Source organism: Macaca fascicularis, chromosome 17, assembly GCF_037993035.2.
Source record: "Macaca fascicularis isolate 582-1 chromosome 17, T2T-MFA8v1.1".
Taxonomy (NCBI): domain Eukaryota; kingdom Metazoa; phylum Chordata; class Mammalia; order Primates; family Cercopithecidae; genus Macaca; species Macaca fascicularis.
The window spans coordinates 72,390,997-72,414,869 of NC_088391.1; the positions used below are offsets into that span (position 1 = coordinate 72,390,997).

The window sequence follows — 23,873 nt, forward strand, 5'->3', positions numbered from 1 at the left end:
AGGAGAGACCGTTTTTTATTACTACAATACACAATTTACTGAAGAGACGAGCTGCTCACATGAAGAAGATTAGTGGCATAAGGCGTTTTAAGTGAATAGTCAAAAAACGAACTCACTACAATAGCAATGGGAGGTAGCTTTAAAATTATTACAGAAGAGTGTTTACTCAGTTAATTTTATGCAGTTATGTTCTGATAATGCATCTTTATATTCATTTACATTTCTCTGGACTGTGAATGACACCATGTAGGATCTATAAGTGCTTAGTAAGTTTTAATTAATATTTTTAGTGTTAACTAAGTATAAGTTTTAATTAACTTTAATGTTTTATAATAGATTTGTGATATTTTATGTTAGTAAATGATGAAATAGACTAGTATCTGCATATGTTTTATAAATTCATGATATATCTAACTTTTTCTTAATTTTTCATTAATTCTTGACTACATGGCTCATCTGTGAGTTTTTTCAAATTGTCACAGATCTCTAAAAATGTTTCCAATATATTTATTTTTTAAAATTGACATATTAGTAGACTCACGCAGTTCCAACCTGTGTTGTTAAAGGGTAAACTATATGTGTGTGTATATATATATATTTACATTTGCATAATTATATTTTATGAAGAAGAGGTGACAAAATCTGTATCCCTATGAAAAAGAGATGGAGACATTTCAGCATGAAATTTATAAAACTATAAATATTTTCAGATACACATTCCAGCATCTTCTTCTGTATTGCTGTCAGAACACCACAGTCTTTTTTGATAAAAAGTAACTTCTTTCACTAGACATTTAATCTCTTGGTTCTATCCCAATATCTCCTTTGCTTCTGGCTTCCCTTTCTCTCTAATACATTCTAAGATAAAACAAGGCAAATCAAGTGGAATAAGGTCAATGGGGTATGCAATTTCAGTGACTGTATTTGCAATCCAAGCTGCAGAGTTGGATGATTCTCTCACATCTTCCAGTAGCATGGGTCACACTTTTATAACTGACATGAAATTTGAATCTACTAAACAGGCCACAGTGAATGCTTATGGAGGGAAAAGACAAATGGAGAAATTTGAGAAATAAGGGAGTCAATTACTTGATATTTTGGTCAAAGATTTGGAATCCATACACCCAATAGAGAGTCAAAAGTAATTTTTATAGTAATATTAAATATTCTCACTCTATATTTGGACAGTTCCAAAATAGTAGACAACACAATGCAATAAATTCTGCTCATAAAGGTATAACAATATGTCTTTGCCTGATTTTAGCTATAAATACTAAATGCTTGGCTAATTTTATAAGATTAAAGCATGTTAGTATAATATTTTATAATTGTTTCCTTTTTTGCATTCCAAATGCAACAAAATACTGCAACACATCTCAAATGCTATCCTTTCTTACCTCAATTTGATTTAATGTTACCATTCTCATTTCTAGTACAATAGAGAAGTATTAATGAAAGTGGCTTCAAGGTTCAAAATTCAAACACAAAATATAAAGGTAAAAATAAAGAATTACTAGAAAACTGTATGGGGGAAAGTATATTGATAACTGGAAAAATGTAGATCCCCACTTTACTACTTACATTTAGAATAGACCCATGTCCCCATAAATATATACACCTCCTATGTACACATAAAAATTAAAAAGTAAAATGTAAAATAAAATAAAATAGATCCAAATGGGCATAAACTTTAACATAACTAATCAAAGACTTTCTGGAAGAAAAATTATGAATATTAAACAATAATAATTTTGAGGAGGGGAAAGCCTTTCCAAATGAGTCATAAAACCCATAAGCCATTAAAGAAAAAAAGTGATACATTCAACTCAATTATATTTTTACAAATAGAAAAAAATAAACAAATATATAAAAAAGTAAAAGACTAAAAATACATTAACAATACATGTGACTAATGAAAACCTATTTCCTTCATATATTAAGAAGTTTTGCAAAACAGCAAGCAAAATAGATATGCAAGAAAACAATCAATAATTGGCTATATAACTCAATAAATGCAAACTACAGAAGTTTCTGTTTATTCATACAGAATGCATAAAAATTTCTTCTTTATTATGATACATGTTTATCTATATCCAATTACATTAGATACTATTCACTTTTATACATTTGTAAGTTAATTTTTTTTTCATATTATGCCAATGTCTCTCTACTATTCATTCATTCCTTCATTCAGTACACATTTATGGAGCATCCAAGTGCATAAGACACTCTACTGGCTATTGAGTATATTGCAGTAAATACAACACAATTTCTTTCTTGAAAGTTGACATTTTAAATAGGAGAGAGAGAAGCAAAACTAACAAACAAATGCACAATAAAACACCAGAGAGAGATAAGTGCTTCAGAATATTGTAGCACTAGTAACATTAATAGTAATACTTAGTGGTAAATGAATTAAATATAGTGAAAATCATGACGGGAAGGTTATCTTGTGTAGGATAGGCAGAGAAGACATCTCTGAGGAGTTGACTTGAATCAGAGATATGGAAATAATGTGAAAAGTTTTATTATAAAATATCTGAGAAAACTACTTTCCAGATATTTCCAACTACTTGCTTGGAAAAGAGCAAGCAGAAAGTCTCTAAACTGATTGTTCATTTGGTAAATTGTAAGAACAATAAAGATGTAGGCTACGCTGAAAGAGAATAAGTGAAGAAAATAGGATAGAAAATGACAATAGATAGGGCCCTAGAGGCAAATCCTCTAGGAACACGAGGGATTATTTTTTAGTTTGTCAATATATGATGAAATACACTGGCCATCAGAGAAATGCAAATCAAAACCACAATGAGATACCATCTCACACCAGTTAGAATGGCAATCATTAAAAAGTCAGGAAACAACAGGTGCTGGAGAGGATGTGGAGAAGTAGGAACACTTTTACACTGTTGGTGGGACTGTAAACTAGTTCAACCATTGTGGAAGACAGTATGGTGATTCCTCAAGGATCTAGAACTAGAAATACCATTTGACCCAGCCACCCCATTACTGGGTATATACCCAAAGGATTATAGATCATGCTGCTATAAACACACATGCACACATATGTTTACTGCAGTACTATTCACAATAGCAAAGACTTGGAACCAACCTAAATGTCCCTCAATGATAGACTGGATTAAGAAAACGTGGCACATATACACCATGGGATACTATGCAGCCATAAAAATGGATGAGTTCATGTCCTTTGTAGGGACATGGATGAAGCTGTAAACCATCATTCTGAGCAAACTATCACAAGAACAGAAAACCAAACGCCACATGTTCTCACTTGTAGATGGGAATTGAACAATGAGAACACTTGGACACAGGATGGGGAACATCACACACCAGGGCCTGTCGTGGGGTGGGGGGAGGCGGGAGGGATAGCATTAGGAGATACATCTAATGCAAACAATGAGTTAATGGGTGCAGCATACCAACATGGCACATGTATACATATGTAACAAATCTGCACATTGCGCACATGTACCCTAGAACTTAAAGTATAATAAAATTAATTAAAATAAATAAATAAATAAATAAATGAAATATATGTATATGTGTTTGTGTGTGTGTGTGACAGCGTAGGGTTTGGGGGGAAAGAGACAGAGACAGACAGAGAGAGAGAGAGAGAGAGAGAGAGAGAGAGAGAGAGAAAGAGAGAATTAGTTAAGGATTACTCCAAGCACCTTGGAACAATGATGTGAATTGCAGGTTAAAGTTCTTAGTAAGACACACAATGAAAGGGATGGAAAGGGCTTATGAAGAATAATCAAAAGTTTGACTGTAAACTAATTGATGTTTAATTGTTGGCGTGTGAGCAGTGAATAAATACAAGATTTGGTGAGAACGAGTGTAATTGTGGTAGTCATTAGCACATTAAGAGTGCTTAGAGCGTGGAACAGCAAGAGATCATATAGAGAGTAGTGAAGTCCTAAAAATGCAGTCCTGAGTCTCAAATATTCAAACGCAGTGAATTTTTAAAAAATAAAATTAACTGAGGAGTGCCTAGTGAGGGGGCAGGTGAACCCACAGTGAAGAGTGTCACAGCAGCCATGCAGAAAGGGGTAATCACCTCTCTCAATACTGCTGTGTTTTAGTCCATAATATTTACAATTAATACTGATCAAAGTAATTACAACAGAAAGTTTACTATGGTTTTTTTTCCTAACATCCTTCAGATAACTATGTATATATTTTAATTTAGTCTTCAGAGAAAACATGATTTTTCTAGAGTATACAGCAACTAGTAAAGTTGGAAATGTTTCTGTCAGTTGGGTTTATAATTCTTATTTAACTGAATGGATGTTTAAAATATGTTACCTAGTTTAAAAAACTCTTTTGATAATAATTCAAAACATAATATATTTAATTAATATTGCTGGTTATCTTCAGGTCTGATTCATGTACAACCAAGAAAACTTTTGCATACTTAGTAAATTTTATATTTCATTGTTTTCAGTTTGATAATTTTGCTTTTGAAAATTATATTTTCATTGCTAAGTTTTTCTTATATTCATTTTTAACAAGTAAAATATTATTTTAATATAATAAAATAACTTACTACTCTAAAGAGAAACTGATGAAAAACTGTATTTAGTAATAGAAAATAAAACTAAAAAGAATAAACTCACACCATTGTACACTGACCTTTAAGTCTGACAAGTTTATACTATTGTTAGCTATGATGACTCTTATGCTTTGAAAGTGCTGTGAAATATTTCATCCTAGAATGAACCTTGACATAATGTAGCAATTAATATTTTGGAAATTTCACTATTGATTGCTCAATCTATATAGAGTGACATTTTTCTCATGATTTCATATCAGCCTCACTTTCTTAACCTATGGAGCTAATTATAAATTATCAATGAAAATAGTGTTTATTTTTCTTTAAAACTTGACAATAAACGTAATATATAATATGAGACAACTATTTACCTTTTAATACTAAGATACATCAAATTGAGGCAGCCTACAGTGCCTTCAAACACAGAGTTTAAGCACTGAAAATCTGTTATGAAATAATTTGGCAAAATGAATATAAAAACACACAGCAAAACCATGAACGCTGAAATTAAGTGCGAACATCATCAAATCTCATTTAATTTTCCTCATAAACAACAAAAAAATTGATCGATCTTTGACTGATGAGGAGCCAAGTATTTCTCTCTTGGAACTCTGTATTGTCTCATTCAATAATTCAAAATCACTGCATGCTTAATGTGTTGTTAAGTAGTGGATAAGTACACATAATACAACCTGGCTGTTCCTTGCTGCTGCTCCCTACCAGTGCTACAAAAGAGTGGCCACACAAAGTTACTGGCACATGCTGGGGTGTGCTGTTATTGAATACAGCATAGACTTACCAGGGAATTGCAAAAGAAATTGAGGAACCACACTGAACTGTCAGCATGACAATAGGAAGCATGCTTGGATTTCAAAGACAACTTACTATCCTTCACCACTTCCAGTTGGGTGCATACCATTTAATAAGGCATTGACAAGCTTGGAACTAATTTTTCTTACTAAAGCATCCCAAAACAACCCGCTAAAAATAGTCTATATGCTACAAAGGCATATTTGGCCACTAACTTGGCTACATTAGAGGTTTCCAGTTGTTTATTTATTTACTTTTTAAAACTACATTACTGAATCTGGGGTGGAGCTCATTAACAGAAAGAGCAGATATAACATTTAAGTCCCTGAACTCAGCATAGATACAACAGGATGTTTTACAAATAGTACTTCTAATCTTGCCTTAAAGTCGTAAACTGGTTCGTTCTTTTTCTGTTTAAAAGATTGAATAGCAGACTAGTCAGGTTATTTTTTGAAGGAAATATTTTGGCAAGGGATAGATTTCTAAGGGATAGCTTGCTACTTTCCTAGTTTTCATTTATTTGTTGTTTGTTTCTTTTCAGTCCATTACTGAAAGATTCAGTGTTTGAATTTTTGATAGCTTTCTCAGGTACCTTCCACGTGGTTTCAGCCATCCATTCATGGCCTTCACCAAGTTCCAGTATCATGAATAAATTCAGAAAGATCAAGGTGTCCTGGGTTATGTGCTTCCATGAAAGTCTAAACTTATTGGCAAGTTTCTGGGGGTTTTCTCTTGGGACAGACAAAGCTTTCACTATTTGCTTTGAGCTCTAAGTTTTGTTCATGCAATAAAGGTGGTTAAAGGAGCAGACCCAGTTGATCTCAGGGACTAACTTCATAAGGTGTTTATCTAGTTTTCTAGACTTGGAAGATAACTGGAGTTATCTTGGAGTGGGAAGATAACTGAAAAACTAAAACGAAATCCTAAGCTCTTCAAACTGACTGAATGCTCCCCTCTTGGCCAAGAAGGCCCCTAAGAAAGCTTGTAAACTGAGTTCCTGTCCATGACAGGATAGAAGATGGGACACATCTCATTATACCTACACCCTTGCTAACTGCCATTATTAGGCTTTCTTCTCTAACAGCTAAACAGAAACTAGCCCTTTAGAAAGGCTCTCTCAACCAATTACTGGAAGCTGACCCTCCCTTCTGCAATTTGGAATAAGCAACCGACCAGTATTCCCTCCAGGCTACACAGGATGTGCAGTGAGTTTTCACTGCCTGTGCTTCACCTTTTGATGTCAGAAGGAGGAAAACTTCACCGTTGAAGCAGGCTAATGCTGCCATTTTTTGAACCTGGGTCCCATGGAGAGTCATGAAGCTTAATTGTATGTGCATGCTTCTCCTTTCACAATTATTTATGACTCCTTCATAGCTTTCTGAATATGTATATTTGCCACTCCTTTCTGCATAAATCCTGGTATTTTTCTGACAGTCCTCCAAGTGTCCGTTTCTGGCTTCTGGCTGGAGACTACGCCTCCCAGCCTGTCAGAATGGCCACCCTGCAGGCTGCCACCCTTTATGAGAAGTAAAGCTCTTCTTTCCAAGTTGATGAACCTTGTCATTCTTCAGTTGACATAACTTAGTGAAAAGGCTAGCAGATTCAGAGTAATTAGTCGGAGGAGAATAGAGGGAAAGAAAGATACAGTTGGAATTAAGTTAGTCAACATATAATATTTTCTCACTAGTTAAGATTTTCATTTGCCTTTTCTGAGGAGTCTTTTGGAGATGAAATTTTGACTCATTTAGTCTTTTAGCAGCCTTTGCGTGCCAATCAAAAATACATCTCATTGTTTCTGAGATTCTCAAGATTCCTCTTTCTTTTCAATATTTCCCGTAGATGAGCAATTTTGTTTAGGTTAAAATCTCCCCATGGCAGCCACCAAAATTGTAAATTATTTGTGGTATGGTTTATGCATTTCTTTAGAAAAGGATAGGTTCTGAGATGTAGAAGTCCCAGATACCTTGGATTCAGATGAACTCATTACTCCCTTTCTTTTTGTAACTTTACCTATAGCAGACTTTCCTACTGAACCCAGTCCAGTTTTTGTCTGACCCAGGCTAATACCTGAGACCTCTCTGTTGGAACCAATCTAGTTTCTGCCATGATTTCTGAACCCAGTTGAGATAAAAATGCTCAAATAAACTCAGAGAATTCAACACACATTTTGGAGCTCTTATCCAAGAGGGACGTATTAATGGTGACCTCCCAATGTTCAGTGTAAGAGGCTCAGAGGGGTGTCTACACCTATTTTCTCATTGCTCCTGGTCATCACTAAAGGTGTCCTTCAGATGATCACCTCTCACATCATAACTGTCAAAAGAAAAGCTTTAGATACAATAAATTGTCAGAGTTTGAGAAAAAAAAAAAAAAGACTGTTATGAATCGGGCAGGGCTCAGAAACAGAAGAGGTTCTGAGAATTCTGCTGTAGCACATGGGTAGCTAGCTTTTATAGGCTGATGTGGAAGGAAGACAAAAAAAACATACCTGATTTGTTACAGCAAAAGTCCGAGTGAGAGGTTAGTTGATGTGAGAGGTGGGTAGATGGTTTCCGATTGGTAAAATGTCTAATTCTGTTTTATGATTTACATTGAGCTTTAGTTTGCTTATGGAGAAACTACAAGGCTACAGATGCCCCAGTCCAATGGCCCCCCAGTTAAAATTTGATTTAATAAAACATAAGTTGAATTTTTCCACTGTTTGGGAATTTCTATTCTGGTCTTTTAATTGAAGCTAGTTAAACATGCTTGCAAACATTAACACTTTACATTTTTTAAAATTGATTTTCTCATATCAAAAGGAAATGTCCTTTTTATATGGCTGTCCTCTTGAATTAAAATCTCTACTGTATCTGTTATAAAATAGCCACATTAACTTTCTTTTATGTAGTGTGGGCATGGTCTATATTTTTTAATGAAGTTACTTCCTGGAGATTTATATTTAAGGTGACGTTCTTCTGAACTGAATATAGTGCATTTGCTTCATTTTATTTTAGAATAAAGACAGCTATTTGATTGGATTTTTGTGTGTTTATATACAACATGATTTCTGATATATTTTTATTTCAACCTATGATCTTAGTATGTGTTTTCTTTGTCCCGTAAATTGTTTTGCTTCATTTATAATTTATTGTGAATGAATTTATTCTTTGTACATTCTATATGATTCATTTTATTTTCTATAGCACTTTCTGGTATGTTAAGTAGCTATGTCTTTTCTTTTTTGAATTATTAAAAAGGAGGTAAAAACATGGCAGTGTAATTTTCCTTTAAAAAGTTATATACAGTCTGAAGTTACCTCAGGTGCTAAGTAGAAGGCATTTTTCTTTCTTTTTTTCCTGTTTTTCCTTTTTTTTTCCTCCCCCTTCTCCTTCTTCTTCTTTTTTTTTTTATAGAAGGAACTCTCCCTGTGTTAACCAACAAGTTGTAGTGTTAGATACCACTGTTACACTGACCTATGAAATAATTAAAGCATATTTTACTGAAGATTTTAAAGTACCCAAATATAGAAAATTATTCAATGTCTGATCATTTTAAAAGATATTGTAAACAAAACATGTACCCGTCTTGGGAGAAAAATTAAACAGAAATATCTAAAGAATTTGCTTTTCCATCTGCAGTTATTTACCTTATTTATACCCTCATTATCTCATTACAGCTGGCTTTTTTTCCCTCTAGCAGTCTGTTCTCTACTGTGTCTATCCACTAGTTTTGGGGGAAACAATCAAATATATTAATGCTAATGCTCTTCTTAGGACTCTATTGTGGAACTTCACTCTCTGTAGCAAAAATCCAAAATCCTTAGCAGGCCTGCCAATACCCTTCACGATTTGGTTCCAAGCTAACTTAGCAAGTACTTGGCAGCTCAAAATCTCTAGCTTTCTGTGCAACAATGGCCTGATCGTATCTTACTGCAGCCTTGAACTCCTGGGCTCATATGATCCACCTGCCTCAGCCACCTGAAGAACTAAGATTACAGGTGCACTGCACCACATCCAGCTAATTTTATTGTTATTGTTGTTGTAGCGACGGGGTCTCACCAGGTTGCCCAGTCTGATCTGAAACTCCTGACCTGAAGCAATCCTCTCATCTTGCCTCCCAAAGCACTGGATTATAGGTATGAGCCTCCATAACTGGCCTTGGCTTCCAATTTTTGTATGAGGTATAGTTTTGTTTGTTTGGAAATGCTTTCCAAGTTATTTACTACTAGAAAAGGAAGACAACACAAAAGACTTTACCCAGTATTGTTAATATCTGTGTCACATATTACCATTTCATTTTAGTGTTCTTGACCTCAGTCTAAATTACAGCTTACTTTGCCTAAAAATGGATGTTAAGGTGACGATCAATTGAGAAAGGGACAAATGAGGCCCCCATCAGGAGAATTCTAGCTCAGCGATTATAATATTTGCATGTATTAATACCTAACTCAACCCTGCACTTACTCATAGAGAAAAAAAAATTCTATTACTTTTGCTCTGTTATATTGGACATAAATCCCTTCTTTAGGAAATTTGTTATTAATGTGTCATAATACTGGCCATTTATTTCACCCTACATTGTTAAAAATGACATTTTGATTAATGTTATTAAGACCACATAATCATCTCACCTTCATTTGGAAACTATTATAGGTATAGAATTTTAGAGTTTTATAATCTGTTTACAGATGATAAATAAACCAAGTATATAGCTAACAATAAGTTGAAGAATAGTAAGACATTTAATATTAGCAGCATTTGGGAATGCCATATAAGCGTGGAGCCCAAAAGAGTTGAGAAAGATTCTCAAACTAAACTGACATTTTAAAATATTTCTTTAAAGAGTTAATTCAAAAAACATTATAGTCAATAACAATCTTGCAAAATAATAATAATTTAAGTGCACAATATTTAAATTTTGCTTAGACACCTAAAAATCATTCATATTTAATAAACATATATTTAATCCTTGTCATACTTTATAATGTTTCATATAGATTAGCTTCTTTTGTTAAAGTTACATTATCTAAATATCAGAATATATACATTTAAAATAAAGTTTCATGAATAGTAGAATCAGGAAATCACATTTAGTGTAATTTCAGTGTTTAAGTAAAACAACATATATAAACTTTCCAGTCTGGGATTACCTTCGTGATTTAGTCATTTTTTGTGCAAGTTAGGACTGTACTTCATGTGCAATCATTTTGATTTTTTCTTGTGAAAATAATCATTAACAAAGATAAGACGATAAATTTCAACTAGACTCCTATTCATGAAAATTCATGTAGCAATTACCTTAAATAATTTTGTTTCTCAAGGTTTCCTAAAATTAATTAAATGGAATATATTTCACATGAATAGCTTGCTCCACATTTTTAGGGTAAACATGATATATCTTGACATGATAGTTATCTTTCATCTTCTTTCCCATGGAACTGAACAGACACTAATGGTCTTGTCCCAAGTTCCCTCTTATCACATCCCTGTATTTTTAATGATTCTCTTTTTATTTTAAATTCTGTTTGAAAAATTGTGAAAGGATTTTGGCATGACCCAGAATAGAGTTACCTTTTAAAATCAGGATCTAGTAATTCATTTAAAATTGAAATATGGCATACCTGTGCAACAAAATAGATTTCAAAATATCTCTATGTAAGAATTTCTATTAAATAATAGTCATTTGATCCACAGTCAATTATTGTGTATATTGTCTTTACAAAATAAGGAAGCAGGTTTTTAGGTCAATATGTCCAAAATTATTTATTATTATAATTGCATACCACTAAATTCAAAATTACTAATATCCTTTAAGTATAACATAAAAAGATTCCAAAGGGGTATAGTGCCTCATTTTCTTTACCTAGGACTTGAGTAGAAGACTAAGATATTAAAACCTAGTTAACTTGATATGGAGTCAGAATAAGAGAGAATGGTGGGTACCTGTACCTTTTTTTATTTGAGACTATCCATGCATGGCTTGATGTGATTTTACATGGGAGGTAAAGAGCAGAGAAGCAAGAGGCAATGTTGAGTGAAATACCTGGACTGATGGTCCGGTGTAACGTGACAGACTCGTGAATCTCTAATTTAAGATAAATGAAACCAGTGCTCAGATAGCCATTAACGATTAGAAGTGAGTAATTGACATTTCTCTAGGCAGTTATTAACTATAACTTTTAGCTGTTTGTTTAATCATTGATAGCTGTTGTGCTTATTTGTAAATGTCACATAGCCTAATGATAGTCTCTGCAATGTTCGTATAGATAACATCTCAATATGACACATGGATCAAAAGATGTTATCTAAGTTGTTTGTCAGGAAATGCTCAACCTTGAACCTAGCTCAAACCAGTTGAGACCATCAACCCTTCAAACAAGTTTGTATTAGTGTCTAATGGTTGACCTTTTGATGTTAAAGAAAAGTCAAAACTCCACCCCTGGAACTAAATAAAAGCAAAAACAAAAACAAAAGCAAAAGACCCTCAATGACCAGGACTATGTTCTTGTGGATCCGTTTCTGAAGTGAAAGGTGACCCAGATAGTTGCACTTGTACCTAATCCATGGTTCCTGGAGTTTCCTCCATCCCAGCCAATCAACAGATGGCACCTCATAACCCAATCCCCAAACCCTCAGTCCAATCCCTAAAATAGCCCTGCTTATGACCCATAAACGAGGTGGATTTGAGACTTGTTTTCCCATCTCCTCACTTGGGTGCCTCATAAATAAATCCTTGCTTTGATGCAAATCTTGATGTCTCAGTGATTGTCTTGCTGCACATTGGATAAATGAGCCTGGCTTGGTAATACAAACAAAAACACCAAAAATCCTTGGGAACTGAAAATTATTGAGCTCCTAAATCTGAGAGCACTGGAATTTTGAGCTAGGGAAGTTTTAGAGGAGGAAGTGTAAAGAACCAAAGGCAACTACAATGTTATTGTTTATCCTAGTGTGAGCATATATTCTAAAAGGAATCTTCCAATCAGTCTTGTAGCAATGAGTAAAGTGAAGATGGCTTTCAATGCTAGGGAATAAAATGGATGATGCACTTCAGCCAGAAGATAAATAATGCCAAAGAATGAAATAGGATAAGAACATTAAGGAAAATTCTGAAAAAAGTAGGTATTTACCCATAAGTGACAAAGTACTTGACTATTGTTCTAATTTTTGAATTTGGCTGAAAAAATCTTAATTGGAATAAATTACAATTTAGTGATGCTATAAGTTTCTGTTCCATATGAGCCACATATTTAAAATGATGTTTGAATTAAAAAATATTTTAGAATTTAAAATTTGAGCGCAGTGACTCACGTCTGTAATTCCGGCTCCTTGGGAGGCCGAGGCGGGCGGATCACGAGGTCAAGAGATTCGAGACCATCCTGGCCAACATGGTGAAATCCTGTCTCTACTAAAAGTACAAAAATTAGCTGGGCATAGTGGCACGTGCCTGTAGTCCCAGCTACTCAGGAGGCTGAGGCAGGAGAATCCCTTGAACTAGGGAGGCTGAGGTTGCAGTGAGATGAGATCATACCACTGCACTCCAGCCTGAAGAGACAGAGCAAGACTTGGTCTCAAAAAAGAATTTATAATTTTGAACAGACCATTAAATCACTAATTACATGTCTAAAATTTACAAATAATCTCTTGCCTTCTTGAATTTCAGGTTTAAGGTAAACCTTCTTCTTCCTCACTCTTTGCCCCCCAATTGATGACAGGAATGCTCACATTGGCTTGTTCCATTCCACTATTGTAGTGAACGCTGTCTGGCCTCTGAACACTCTACACCAAAATACGGCATCTTGACAGTTGAGAAAACCACAGAAGCAAAGTCACTCTCACCTTCTCCCATATTTCTCCCCTGAAGCATGCTCATAAGGAATTTCTCTGACCTACCTTGCCTGAAACTAGGACGTAAGATCCTCATTCCAGAGAGATCCTGTCCTATACCTGGAGGCCGAGAAGAATCTGAACAGTTTCCCCAGTGTATTACCTTCAGGTAACAATCACTCCCTTTTTTGGCTCAAGTATATTTCTACATGAATGTCTGTTTTTCATTGAGTCAAAGAATAAAAATATACTTTCTGCAGGTCTTTGGGTCTTGCTTTTTACTTGTTAATCTCTTTTGTTATAGGGGTCTCAGTCATGCACCTTGCAATAAATTAGGAAAACAAGGTACTTTTTATTCCTTACGTATTATAAGAAATATCCTCCATTTCTTTCTTAAAAATTATTTCAACTCAATCTACAAACTTCAAAATTATTTACTTTTGATATGAGGATCAAATATGTGAAACTTCTTAATGTACAATTTAGAAAGAAAAATTTGAAAGACAAAATTGCTATAATTTATTAATTTATTTAGTCAGGTTCCATTTCTTTTTCCTTTTCTTTTTTTTAATTTTTATTTATTTTTATTTTTTTGAGACGGAGTCTTTCTTTGCTGCCAAAGCTGGAGGGCAGTGGCGCGAGATCAGCTCACTGCAAGCTCCACCTCCTGGGTTCACGCCATTCTCCTGCCTCAGCCTTCCAAGTAGCTGGAATTGCAGGCGCCCACCACAGCGCCCCGCCATTTTTTTTTAAACGTATTTTTAGTAGAGACGGGGTTTCACCATATTAGCCAGGATGGTCTCCATCTCCTGACCTCGTGATCAGCCCGCCTCCGCCTCCAAAGTGCTGGGATTACAAGCGTGAGCCACTGCGCCCGGCCAGTCAGGTACCATTTCTAGGTTTCAGTATAGGTCAGTATAAAAATTGGATTCTCTCAGATATTCACACAACCAAGAATAATGTTCACATGACTAATTTTCTCTCATATTATTAGAAAATTATGCCAAGGCTTTATTTGAATAATTCATAGTTTATATATTTTATATCTTTCTTTCTTCATTCATTCATTCATTCATTCATTCATTCATTCATTCATTCATTTTTTGAGACAGAGTCTTGCTTTGTTGCCCAGGCTGGAGTGCAATGGCAGGATCTTGGCTCACTGCAACCTCCACCTTGCAGGTTCCAGCGATTCTCCTGCCTTAGCCTCCGGAGTGGCTGGGATTACAGGTGCCCGCCACCACACCCAGCTAATTTTTCTCTTTTTAGTAGAGATGGGGTTTCACCATGTTGGCCAGGCTAGTTTTGAACTCCTGACCTCAACTGATTCACCCACGTAGGCCTCCCAAAGTGCTGGGATTACAGGTGTGAGCCACCATGCCTAGCCTGTATATCTTTTAGTTTTATTTATTTTATATATTTCACATGCATAAATTTTAATAAAGTTTTCATTTTGCTTTTTATACATATATAATATTTGTGCATACTTAGGTATATGTGATGTTTTGTGACATGCATAAAATGTGTAATGATCAGGTCTGGGTGGTTAGGGTACCTATCACCTCAGGTATTTATTGTTTCTATGAGTTAGGGATACTTCAAGTCGTCTCTTCTAGCTATTTTCAAATAGGCAACACATTTTTTGTTAACTATAGTCATCCTACACTGCTATCAAACATTAGAACTTATTCCTTCTGTCAAATTGTATATTTTTACCCATTAGCCATCCTTTCTTCACCCCTGCCCCCCACACCCTACCCACCCTCCAGTACTTATCATTCTACTCTCTACCTCCACCAGATCAAACTTTTTAGCTCCCACATATGAGTGAGAACATGCGATATTTTTCTTCCATACTTGGCTTATTTCATTTAACATAATGACCATCCATGTTGGTCAAATTCCATCCATATTGTTGCAAATGACATGATTTCATTCTTTTTTTATGGCTAAATAGTATTCCATTGTGTAGATATATCATGTTTTCTGTATCCATTCATCTGTTGATGGACTTTTAGGTGGATTTCACATCTTTGCTATTGTAAACCGTGCTGCAATAAACATAGGTGCAGGGGGAAGGTATCCATTTGATATACTGATTTCTTCTCCTTTAGATAAATATCCAGTAGTGGGATTGATGAATTGCCTGGTAGTTCTATTTGCAATTTTTGGAGAAATCTCTATACTGTTTTCCATAGTGGCCGTATTAGTTTACATTCCCACTAGCAGTTTAAAATTTCCCTTTTATCTGTCATCCTTGCCAGCATCTGTTATTTTTTGCCTTTTTAGTAATAGCCATTCTAATTGGCTATATTGTCTACTCCTTAAGCTTAGTCTATACTGTAATCTTCTTAAGGTTGTCATTCCAGAGTGTAGGTTTGCTCATTATCAACAAATAATATTAGAATTTTTATAGTCATATTCCTTAAGTGGCGTTATATATAAATGAAAATTGTGGGATCATGTAATTAGGTTGCACTAAAATATGAAGAGTTACTGAGCTGAAGACAATTAAAAAGTAACAGAGGCAGAAAAGTTCTCTGCCCTCCCTCTATTTGCCTAAAAGCAGGACATAGATTTACAAAGACAAAAAGTATTCTGCTCCCACTCATCTACTACCACAGAGAACAAAGGCTGATTACTGAAGGCAACTTTAAAGCCTTATTAGCCTGCAGAGGGTCGGAGGAATCTATAGTAACAGACTTTGCTAACATTTATCTGCCATTTATTTGCCTTTCCACAAGTTGCACCCTCTAGAGACTCAAAGCCCTTTTTCTGGGTCTTGCCACTTCTCTAAAAATGTACTGTTTCTGTTGAAGACGCTATATAAAATCAATTTCAAACGCACCTCTTTGAGAATTTTTCATTTCCTGGGTGTGTTCCATGTATATATGAAATCTGCACGTTAATGACCTTCTGTTTGTTCTTCTCTTGTTAACCTGCTAATCTGTTTTTTGTAACAGGGATTTGTTTCAACTAAGAATATGTGGGAGTTACTCTTTCTTGCCCTGTAGAATCTTGTGGACATAGAGTAATATTGAGATGATGATTCCTAAGTAGGGAAACCACTAATTTCAGAATTCTGTCCTAAACAGTTAACTTGTTTGAGTTTGTTAAACGTTAAATATATATTCCTTTGCTTTTGAAATTATTTTCTCATATAAATAAATATTTGTTCTTCAATAAGGTGGGCAGAGAGATGCCATAGATAGAAAAAAGAGAAAAAAATCATAAGTATTAAAGTTACAAAAATAAGGATCATAAATCCTATAAATAAGTAGGGAAGGAAGGAAGGAAGGAAGGAAGGAAGGGAGGGAGGTAGGGAAGAAGGAAGGAGGGAGGGAAGAAGGAAGGAGGGAGGGAAGAAGGAAGGAGGGAGGGAAGGAGGGAGGGAGGGAGGGAGGGAGGGAAGGGAAAGGAGTTTAATTCCAGGTATGTTTTAAGAGTGGTTTTAACAGCAGAATGCTAAATTTCCTAGGTATTTTGGGAAATTTAAGAAAATCAGATTATAAAGTGTAGGAGGCTGATAAAGTGTAGGCCCTGCAGATCTGTTCTCTCAGGATAAGCCATCACAAAACCGAACAAACTTTTACAAAAACAAATTCAGATATATATAGAAGGCAGTAAATAAAACAGAGGCAGCTGCTTGTTTATATCCTGGTGTACTTTCACACTCTGGTGCCACTGACACACAGAGGTGCTGACAAAGATCAGAAGGACAGTGAACAAACACAACACCAAAACAAACTCTGCTGTGCCCTTTCTTGACAGCAGGGCCCAGAGCAGAGTCCCTCCAGTTTCCTCAAGTGCCTCTGGTTCCTGAGAAATGTAGCTATGAGAACTCTCTTCTCATAACTCAGACATAAACATCTAAGGTGAAAAAAATATCAAAGCTGTGTTCTTCTTTAGAAAGTAGGCCTGTTCAAATCACATCATGTCATTATTTCTCAACTTACAGACCGATATTTTTTAAAGTCCAGACCAAACAGTTAATAATGGGGTTAAATAGAACAGAGAAATTTATACCTTCTGAAGGTGTTATATTAAGTAATAAAACTCAAGGATGTCATGCAAACAATTGGGCTTTCAAATATTATTCTTGATTACCAAGAAAAATAAGGACAGGTCTCCAAATAACAACAAAACATCACTGTCAACCATATTCCAAATAAACAAATCACAGAATTACAGGAAAAAACAAAACTCTAGCAATAAACGTGAGAGTGCATAGGCATTCTTCAGATGTGAGGACTACACATAATAGACTTGGTTAAATGCTGAGCTGGATCTCTTATTTATAAACTTCCTGAAATGTTACATTATGATGTTACATTTAGTAAGCCTTATACAATATCATTTTGATAAATGATTTTAAAGAGGTTTAGGATATAACACTCTGATATATACCATCCTGGCATTTTGATTTTTTTGAATAAAAACAAATTGCAAATCAACCAACATAGAAATAGTTCTTCATCTTCCACTCAACTGCCTAAAATAAACAATAAAGTTCCCTTTTGTAAAGAAGATTTATATCCATACAGGATTTTTTTATTTTTTATTTTTTTTTAGTAAAGGTATCCATAACAGGAAGCGAGCTGCTTCCAGACAACTTTTATTACCTAAGAGAGTTTCGTCTGCATAACGAGGCAACCTTTGTTCACCATACATTTCTTCTCCTCACCCTCCTGTAATTTGACTCTATCACCTCTCAGGAGCCTCAAGCTCCTGTTTCTTTCTATAGCTCAGGATGTGATACAGACTTTCATCATCTAGCCCTTCTTTCACTCTACTATTTTTGTGGGACTCCTGTGCACAGAACCAAACACACTTCCAAAAAGGAATTCAGAGCTATATAGCAGGCAGTAAAGAAAACAGAGGTAGCTGCTTCTTTTTATCTTGGAGTACTTTCACAGTTTGGAGCCACTGACACACAAAGGTGCTGGCAAAACTCAGGATGGTGAATAAAACAACAAACACTGAAGCAAACCCTGTCATTTTCCTTAATCTTGTCTGGTTATTTGATGAGATATCTGGGTTGGTGGGGCGGCGGGGGGCGGGGGGTGCATCTTAAGGCAATTGCATTTCTTCTGAACATAAGTTTCCTTAGTCCAATAAGGAAATTCCAGATGTTGCAGAATTTTGCTCCTTAGTTCTACTAAAACTGGGTTCTTGTCACATGACCAGGAAACATTAGGCACGCATACACTTTGAATGCAATTTATTGGGTGGAAAAAAAAAAAGAAAAAAAAGAACTCTCAGCAAAGCAAGGGGGTTCCCGCTAACAGGTCCCCATCTCTCAGATCGATTTCTGGCCACATACATGAGCTGAACAGAGCAGGCTCCTCCCCTGCATAAGACGCGAGTTCTCCGTGGCTCCACCCACTTCCGCCAGTGGCTGTGTCTGGCTCCAAGCCGCTGCGGGAATGCCCAGACCAGCCCTGGGCAGCTTCTCTAATCTGCACAAAAGCGTCTGTTGTAAACACTTGTGGGGCAGGTTGGAGATTCTCTGGGGACCCCTTTTTATCTGCCTAGGCATGTGGGACAGCCCCTCCATGTACTAGGAGGGCAGGAGAAAGAAGAGTAGAAAGTTAGGCTGCTCTTTAGACCTTGCAATTTCTTTTAATTCAAAGTACTAAGCAGGCCAAACTCCATACTTCGGAGTATCATTCTCTGCACCCAACAGTTGCATGGCAATCTGGAAGGAAAACCTCAAGATTCGGCTTCATTCTCTGCGCTAGTAGTGAGAGACAAATAAATTTCTCTCTTTTGAGTCATTGTAATTTTGAGTATCTTTGTTACAGGAACATAGACTATACCGTAACTAATACTAGCGATATCATTCTCATGTATTCTTCCATTGCTTGCCTTTTACCTCTGTATTACATTGTGAGATTCATCCATTTCTAAGCATCTACCTATAATTTATTCATGTTTCCTGCTTCATACCAGTATTATGTTGTACATTAAAAAACACAAGTGTATAAAAAAGAAAATCTTGACTTCCAAGTAACTCATGAGTTAAAGATGGAGTCATGGTGAAATGTATGAAATATTTGTGTTAGAGCAGGCAGACAGCTAGGCATGAGGAGGAGGGGGAGCCCTGAGAAAAGGGAGGTCTGGAAAATCCCGCATTCCAGGGACCACCTGAAACCTGCATGTTAGATATGAGCCAGGAGCAGGGGAAATTTCTAAGCAGAAAGAACGCGCATTAAGATGCCCAGTAATCATTCACTCTGCAGTTAACTTGTCAGAATGTAGCTAGACGCATGTTGTAAGGGGAAGAGGGCAAAGAAGAAATGTCTAAGAGATACACAGGCACAAGCACAAATTTAATCGTTGTACAACCTTCCTTGGGGGCAGGGGGCGGTAATGAGCAATGCATCCATTGAGTAAAATTTATATCCAACACCAGGCCCGTGCATGTGCACCAACTAATCGGAAGCGAGGGTCCCACAGCCTGGGATGGGAACTAGAGTGGGAAAGGAGAGGACTTAAAATAGGAGCGGGAAAACCAGACAAAGAAAAATGGCGCAGACTTAAGACGTCGATTGGTAGGAACTTCAAGAAAAAATTCAGCTTTATAAAAACCCGACGCAGAGCTTTCAGACTGCGGCTGGCTCGCTCCCTTTCAGCAACCTGCTCTGCCTCATCTTTCAGAGTGTACTGTCTCTAAATAAACTCTCCGCTCTCTATTGTCCTTCAATAAATTCTCCCTCTACTAAGCTAAACTAGTTCGTTAGCAGCATTCTTTCTCCAAGTAAGACTAAACCTAGGATTACTGGACTGCCTAGTAACATTTATAACTGAAATCAACACAAATGTTAAAACTTTTGAGATGCAAAGCAAGTGCTATTTAGGAAATACCTATAACCTTAAAGTGCACATTTAAAAAATACTGAAAATGGCAGGGTGCGGTGGCTCATACCTGTAATCCCAGAATTTTGGGAGACCGAGGCAGGCAGATCACGAGGTCAGGAGCTGGAGACCATCCTGGCTAACACGGTGAAATCCTGTCTCTACTAAAAATACAAAAAAAGTAGCCAGGTGTAGTGGCGGGCACCTTGTAGTCCCAGCTACTCGGGAGGCTGAGGCCTGTAATCCCAGCACTTTGGGAGGTCAAGGCAGTGGGATCACGAGGTCAGGAGTTCGAGACCAGTCCAACCAACATGGTAAAACACGGTCTTTACTAAAAATACACCCCAGAGAGTGGCGTGAACCCGGGAGGCGGAGCTTGCAGTGAGCTGAGATCGCGTCACTGCACTCCAGCCCGGGCGACAGAGTGAGACTCCGTCTCAAAAAAAGAAAAAAGGGCCAAGCGCGGTGGCTCACGCCTATAATCCCAGCACTTTGGGAGGCCGAAGTGGGCAGATCACGAGGTCAGGAGATCGAGACAATCCTGGCTAACACGGTGAAAAGTCCTCTCTCCTAAAAATACAAAAAATTAGCCGCGTGGCCAGGCGTTGTGGCTGGTGCCTGTAGTCCCAGCTACTCGGGAGGCTGAGGCAGGAAAATGGCGTGAACCCGGGAGGCGGAGCTTGCAGTGAGCTGAGATCGCGCCACTGCACTCCAGCCTGGGAGAGAGACACTCCGCCTCAAAAAAAAAAAAAAAAGAAAAGAAAAGAAAACAAGAAAAAAAAACAAACACCGAAATGAATGAAGCCTTTGTTTCAAGAAGCAAAGAAAAGATAAATACATTTTAAAAATAAAATATTAAAGGTAATGAAAGAAGAAAAAAATCACCAATTACCCACAAAACCCTTTGGTCAGATAACAAGGTCAGGAGTTGGAGACCAGCCCAACCAACATGGTAAAACCCCATCTTTACTAAAAATACAAAATTAGCTGGGCATGGTAGTGCATGCCTGTAATCCCAGTTACTGGAAAGACTGAAGCAGGAGAATCGCTTGAACCCGGGAGACAGAGGTTGCAGTGACCGAGATCATGCCATTGCACTCCAGCCTGGTCAACTAGAGCGAAACTCTGTCTCAATAATAATAATAATAATAATAATAATAATAATATTGTGAGATGTCTAGTTGGGGAAACAAAGTATGCTTATGTGTATGTAAGGGAGAGAATGAAAATTTGATGTTTTATATAAAAACCCTTGAGAATACTAAAAGTATTGAAAAATAATTATACTGTTCTTCAAATGAATGCATACAACTAGACTAAGATAAAGTTTATTCAATGCCTATATTTTAAATTCATTAATTAACAATGTATAAGTAGCAATATTAGGATAAAAATATTTCCGTATGTTTTAATTAGTGTGGTTTTTATAGAATGGCAGCCTAACATAAAGCAAGCACTCAGTAAATTCACCTAGAATAAATAATTGAATGCAAGATTGAATAATAAACCTTCAAAGATTTTGAGTTAAATCTTGCACAAAAGTAACTGGGATTTTTTATCATTGTTATTGGTATATTTTAATTCAGATAATATTATATTAAATGCATCCATATATTTTTAATGTTGTTCATCTCATTTTTTCTGTTCTATTTGTCACTCAGTGCCTCACTGTTCTATTTTAGCTGCTCTGATAATGAATAAAAGACAGTGAAAATTAGCCCTTGGGGGGTTGGCAACCTTAAAATATTAAATAAGCAATAAATATTAGGAAGCTGCAATTTTGAAATTTGCCCAGTAACATTTTTGTTTACAGATGTAACAGACAAACCCATAGGCAGCTGAATTATTTTTTTCATCACTTTTCACTCATATGTATGTGAAGGAGCATTTTATTCTAAAAGTTGCCATTTTTTCAAAACGCTCTTAGCTCATGCATGTTTTTATTCCTAAACCTTGTTTTTCTTGTTTTGTTTTGTTTTGTAATGGTATATATATTTGACTACTTCATATTTATATCTTCTTCTTAAAAAAAGGTAAGGCTTATAAAACGAGCTATGGTAGGGGGAATGAGACCAGCTAATGCAAAAGTGAGGGAAGAAAAAAAGCCAAAGGAGATAACACTTAGGTGATATAATAGAGCATACAGAATTTATTCAATTACAAGGCAATTCCTCTTAAATATGTGGAGGAGAACATAGTTCAATTGTCTTCAAATCACCACAAAGTACATTTTAATATTAAAGGTTGATTCTCTTTGCTTTGCACCTTAATGTGTGCAAATCAGTCTAATTTCTATATTAATTTGCTCTAAAGGTAAAACTAAATTGCATGTCGGTAGGAGGATGTTTGTATTTCCTAATGGAGACAATGAAGAGTCACAATAAATGGGAATTAAAATGTAAGTTCAAAGTAAGTTACAGAATCTGCTTTCAAAGGGTCACATTTCTGGCAAGTCAGTGGAAGAATTAGTTGTTTGCTATGACTGATAAAAATATATATGTCTATTCTATAACTACTATCCAGCAGTTATTCATCATTACTGGAGTTTTTTTCTACGTAAGTGTAGACATTCTAAAAGACAGAAGATAATACATCTACTTCAGAACTAGTTTTGGTGGTAATTTTTAAAAATATTTTTTCGATTTAAAAATGATAATTAAAAAAAAAAAAGTAGCTGGAGGTTCAGGATCCATGCATGATTCTCAAGAATTCTGTGAAATCTTTGAAATTGCGTGCACCTTTTTATGTGTATACATTTGATGCTGGAGCAATGCAGGCTTGGACTGCACTGGTTTACTTATATGGCAAATTTCTTCAGTAAATACAATCCATACTTGTGGGTCCTGTATCCACCACCAATGGATGGCTGGAAAATACGGTATTCATGGGATGCTTATACTTTATGTGGAGCAAGAGTTGGGAAGAGGCGGGCAGACAAACTTGGAACGAATTCCCCACATACTAAGGGACAACTATATATGTGCTTGTGTATTTTGGGACAGATAATCTGATGCTACCTTTATATTTTCTGTAATCCAAAGTAGTTGACCAATCGTAGAACCATTGTATTCCCTAAAAATGTAAATAGATAATAAAATATTTAGATTAAGCAAAATGAAGAGTCACAATGATTTTTCTTTAATGTAGCATGGTCACATATACCTTTTGCCACAGAAAATTATTGCTGGTGTGTTTTATGCATTCAAAAATATTCTATTGATCTATGATTTGTTTTATTATGTTGATGAAAACATAAAAGTGTAGGCATATTGTATGCATTGGCTGGTCATTTAGTAGCTAGATTTCAAATAAACAAAAGGAGTTCATTTCAAACAGATCAAATAACATGTATTCCTTCCTAGTATGCTAATAGAGAGGAGTCAATAAGAGAAACATCTTCAGTTACCACAGAATTGTCAATCTTAGTTTTTTGTTGTTTTTTTTTCCTTTCAACAAGCCAACAATTGAACAATTGGAGATTTCTTTTGACCTTTAAAATATCAATCCATTTCACAGCAGGAGGCAAGAAGGAAGATACTAAGCAGCCTAAGAAGGTACACATATACACACACATGCTTTGTGTATACACATTACACACATACACATGCTCCCCACACATGATTGTTCTAATCTAAAAGCAGTTTTTTTTTTCTATTAAAGTGCAATGTTCTTTTTCTTTCTTTTTTCTAGGACTGATTACAAGAAAAGAAATTAGCATTTAACAATGGGACAAGTGTAAAGGGAAAATAAATATGTACTCATTTAGTTTTTTGCTCTTAGGCACAAATGCCTTTTCCCCAACTTATTTTGTATTGCTGACTCTT

The 23,873-nt window shown here is 35.8% G+C and overlaps 1 long non-coding RNA gene across 1 annotated transcript in view; it reads right to left on the reverse strand.

The window, feature by feature from the left end:
• The window catches only part of LOC123569840 (uncharacterized), a 44,747-nt gene extending 23,949 nt beyond the window's left edge, over positions 1-20,798 (reverse strand). The window contains exon 1 of the long non-coding RNA XR_006693660.2: positions 20,120-20,798. This is a non-coding gene — a long non-coding RNA (uncharacterized lncRNA). The remainder of the gene's footprint in view (positions 1-20,119) is intronic.
• Between the last annotated feature and the right edge of the window lie 3,075 nt (positions 20,799-23,873).